General features: G+C 39.5%; 1 pseudogene; it reads right to left on the reverse strand.

Annotated features, from left to right (window-relative positions):
• Window positions 1-3,884: 3,884 nt before the first annotated feature.
• On the reverse strand, window positions 3,885-4,949 carry LOC149150453 (uncharacterized; annotated as a pseudogene).
• Between the last annotated feature and the right edge of the window lie 274 nt (window positions 4,950-5,223).

A 5,223-nucleotide genomic window follows, 5' to 3' on the forward strand; every position in this document is an offset into this window, starting at 1 on the left:
ACATATTGAATATGTGAACAAGTAATAAGCTAATCAAAACATCACATCAACACATTATGACAACACAGATTGACAACAAATATATGTGCAAACCCATAAAGGGAGAAATCCACGATTTTATTATTGTTGTGATGCAAAGGCAATCTCCTTCTCCTTATTACATCTGATTTTCTATAGGCTCCAACCTATAGTAGGTTGTTACCTCAATTTTATGCAAGCTGCAACATGCAAGGAAGCTCCAACTCCCATATGTTTTTTGTAGGCTATAACCCACAGGAGGCTTCTACCTCAACCAGCTCCAACTGGATATTTATCAAGCCACAACTTGAAAGGAGACTACCATCCCCTAATCGAAACAAGAAACAACAATGTGCTGGTTTACCTGGTCATAAATCTTGCATGTCTCCCTCTTCATTTTTTCCCATTCTTCCCTTCAAATCTGCATCACATATGCCTCAAATGTGCTAGGTAACTGTTATCACCCCAAGAAACTCACCTAGGTTGTATATCAATGATGCTCGGGAACATTACAAACTCAACAAAAATGTTGGATAAATAGTGGATGAATGAAAGAAATGCTGCATATTCAAGCCAGATAACCACTTCTACTATGATTGACCCCAGACATGGGTGAACACCCCCAGCCTACAAGGCTTTTAACCACCAACTATTCACAGTTTGAGGAATAAGGTGATAATGGAGAAGACTGACCACACCAGCAGATGCACAGGACCTTGTGATGGCCGACTGCAACCAGTTTAAAGGTCTGTAAATCTGTTTTCTAATACATAAACAGGATGACAACTCTCTGGCATTAAAACAACAGAAACCTGCATACAAATTCAATAATACTAACTAGATTCCAACAGAGAGGTGGGATGACAGCCCCTCTACTGCTAAACATCAAGAGCAAATGAAAAATGCATACAAGCATAGCCTGGAACAAAGAAGAAGTGGAAAATGAGCAATTGACAACAAGAGAAGCTTGTATTAGGTGGAAATTGAGACCAAAAGCTGCAGGTCTCACAGTAGTTACAGTCTCCAGAAGTTGAAGCTTTGCACCAGAATTACATTCATCTAACACTCATCCCACTTTTACATTTTGGTTTCTTGGTATATATGGATCTTGTTTACAAAAAAACTCTGCTAGCCTATGCTTGGAGGGGTCATAATTGACCACCAACCGCATTTACAATTTAGATATGGGGCTCTGCTATGGTTTGACTGCTTTTATGGACAAAATCGGCCTTTCTGGATATTTTGATGTCCTTCTCGGACAGCTGGAGTAAATTATGGATGAAATTCTATGCCTGATAAATGCTTTTAATTGCTCTTTCCTGTACTTATCTTCCTCGGCCATGCTGCTTCTTAAATGCGGTTGCTAAGATATTAACTGTGCAGGTACAGGGTGGCTGATCGTTGATGTCCATCGGGAGCTCCAGACAGTCAAAGGAGTTAAGAATCATGGCAGAAGCATGAGCAGGCAGGGGACAAAGCTCAGCCGTTGGATCGCGTGGATCAATGGCGAGGATCTATCGGAAGGGGAAATCTTGGTAGAAGAGGGTCAAACAGATGTGGGCCATTAGATCACATACACGGACGACCGAGATCAATTGACAGGGAGTATCGGGAGGACACGCGGATGGAGCAATAAAGGCCGTCGGATCTGGACGCGGCAGATCCGACGGTGATCGCAAGCGGAAGGTGCACGGTTATTAACGCGCGGGAGAGCGGTTTTGGGAGGCAGGCGGTATTCCCCGCACTGCCTTCCGGGGCTCGGCGGTTTCCATATAACGGGAAGCGATCAAATAAAAAAGCGCTGCGTGGTAGATTAAAACCGCCGCCCCCGCGGGTTAACGCGCGCGCAAGTCGCGCGATCGGGGGAAGCGTCCACCGTTGATCTGGCGATGGACGGTCAGATGACGAGGAAAGTATACGATGTTTAACACACGGGCTGCGGCGATGGGGACCGTTAGATCTGATCGCGGCAGATCAACGGCTGCGATGGGGGGCGAGAGCGCCATGGTTATATGGTCAGGTCTTATGAAATACCTGCGCTTTGCGCTTAGGGACTGGAGCTTAAACAGGGGCTTTGCCTGGTTTCGGGGTTTTAATCAGAAATGAAAGAGTTTTATGAAGAAAACAGAAATGACGGGGTAAAAAGAATTAAGCAGGGGAATAGGGAAAGGCGAGGAATGAAGAAGTTAACAGAAGCAAAACAGAGACTGAGGGGTTAAGAGGGTTTAAGGAAACTTGAAGGAGCAAAAGGGAAACGACTACTGCGAGGCCCTTTTCAGCACAAACACATCGCCAAACCCGAACTAGACTTCCCAACTGTTCAAAATTGTAGCAGAGCTAACAATAACTAATGCATAATAGCTCAATGAACTCTCTCACATTCTTCCATTCTCTAACATCTTCAATGCCTTCCAAAATCACATATTTTATAAATATAGTTTGTTGGTTGTTTGTATCCCACATAGGAATATGAAGTGAATAGGCTTGACTCTTTTCCTTCCACTCATTCATTTCCAAACTCTTCATATCTTGAATATTAGAACACAAAAATAAATAATCCATCCAATATTAATTTCAACCACATGTAATCATTAAATGCATCAACCTAATGCCAACATCAAATATCAATATTTATCATTAATCCATCACAACAATCTTTGCAACATCTTTGCCTTTGCCTTGGAGTCTTACCTTTGCATCACATTAATTCAACTCAATCAACAATTTCACATCACAACAAATTCTTCATTATAGTAATCTATGTAACATTATCAAAACATTTCAATGTATCACAACTCCTCCTCCTTCTGCACCTTTGCCTTCTTTTGCTGCTTGTTGCTCCTTGTATTGTTGTTGCTCCTTGCCTTGTTGTTGCTCCTTGCATTGCTATTGCTCATTGCCTTGTTGTTGCTCCTCGCATTGCTTCTTCTTTACTTGTTGTTCCTTGTGCTTCTCCTTTTCTTGTTGCTCCTTTGCCATCAACGACAATATTGCCAACAATCTCCCCCTTTGGCATTGATGGAAACACATTCGTCCTCCCCCTTTTGTCCTAAAAAAAATATTTATCATTGTTGCTCATAACCTCTACTTACCTACCCCTTTGACATTAATGGCAAGGGGGTTAAAGTTGTATTGTAGGCCTCCAATCACCATGGGATGGGACCAATGCATTAATTCTCTACAACTTGCAACATTTTGTCTTGCACAAACAAGATTAACACACTCATTGAATGAACGTCGCTGCAAATGGCAGATTAGGGTTGCTCTAGATTGAACACTGCTTCAAAATGAATGCTGCTCCATATAGTATATAAATGTTGCTTCAAATACACTTCAAAATGTATTAACATTGCGAGAGTGTTGCAAAACATTGTTGTGAGAACACTTTGTAAAATATTGCAAGAATTTATAGGAAGAACGCATTCCATATCACATTGCAAGAATACTATTGGGAGAACATTTTGTTAGGCATGGAAATTGTATGTATATAAACAATAAGCGCTAAATAATACTCTCCAAATAAGAAGTTCATTAAGTGACACTCTTAATACATCCAACATCCAATGGAGTCAAATTCTTTTCCTTTAAATGATGCTTCAACCTTATCCTTACGATTTTCTTCAACAATAGCTATTTCAATTTACACCACATGATCTTCACACAATAGTTCGCAGGCTATATTGGTCATTTTATCATAAAAGAAGACTAGAAAGCTAGTTGTCAAATTTTTTCGGTTGGCTCCAGTTTAAAATATTTCTGACAATAGAGCTAATAAAATGTCCTTGGGGCAATAAATTTGTTTTTAGCTTCTAATTTTTTTCTCCTTTCTCGAAATTCTTTATCACCCAATCCCTGTGCCACTAAATCTAAGATATCCTCCCATTTTTTAGGTGATATCGAATGCCCGACCAATCAATGTACTATGTAAAATGTGAATAAAGTGCTGATATGGGATATATAAAGTTTTAAACCAACATTACTACGAATACAAGACTCAAGTTATACTGCCCAAAAGAGACATGTGATTCCTCTGGAGAGAATCCATTGCAAAGTTTGATTTCTACCCTTGTAATGTTCCAAAGAGAAACAAATTCTATTATAGTGCACATAGCCAAACAACCTACAAGCATTAAGCCAGATTTGATAGAGGCCTCATTGAAAGGGTAATTGCTAAAAATGAATTGCAAAGCAGTCGCAAGATGAAAAAAACACCATGATAAAAGGTGAAAAATAAGCCCAAGAATAATAGCAATGAACAAAAAAATAAGCCACGGTTCATCATCCAGTTGACATTTGAGTTGTATGATTCTAGATAAAATGTTTGCTTTCTCATGTATTTCCAATACCTTGAATAGGTAATATCGCTTGCAAGTGGATGAACAAAGACGGCAACTAGGGAGGAATTAATCAACCTTTTGTGTGCCCCATCAACAACAACAAGTGCCATATCGTCAGAATAGCCACCATTCTGAAGCCCTGTTACTAAGCCATACCGATTTTTCCAAAAATCATCTTCATGCATCATCATACATCCACCCCTGGGAAAGAATGTTCTTCCACTAGTGGCAAAACCCATTGAACAAGGCATGTGATATTCAAAAATGAAATAACTACCCAAACTCCTAAGGGTATGTCAATAGGATAGCTGTTCTGAATGAATATCTCAGGTCTTTTCTCCATTTTTGTAGTAAGAGTGCTAGTTGATCCAGGATGAAATCTAACATCATCATCCAAGAATAGTACATACTTGTTGTCTTTATGCATTCTCTCCACACCTACCAGTTGGTTATGTATTTTTGGCTACATGTTGACGACAATCTAGCTATAATAACTTTTGCATCAACTCGATCCTTCCAGTCAGAAATTAGTTGTGATACAACAGGAAATGTTGCATCATCAGTGATTTCAACAATAAAAAGAAATTCCAATTTGCATCACATTTCTGCCTATTCTTCCCTTCAAATCTGCATCACATACGCTTCAAATGTGCCAGGTAACTAATGCATAATAACTCAATTAACTCTCTCACATTCTTCCATTCTCTAACATCTTCAATGTCTTTCAAAATCACATATTTTATAAAGATAGATTGTTGGCTGTTTGTATCCCACATAGGAATATGAAGTGAATAGGCTTGACTCTTTTCCTTCCACTCATTCGTTTCCAAACTCTTCATATCTTGAATATTAGAACACAAAAATAAAT

This window comes from Pinus tabuliformis, chromosome 9 (genome assembly GCF_031772625.1).
Source record: "Pinus tabuliformis cultivar Carrire ecotype Pingquan chromosome 9, CPIR1, whole genome shotgun sequence".
Taxonomy (NCBI): Eukaryota; Viridiplantae; Streptophyta; class Pinopsida; order Pinales; family Pinaceae; genus Pinus; species Pinus tabuliformis.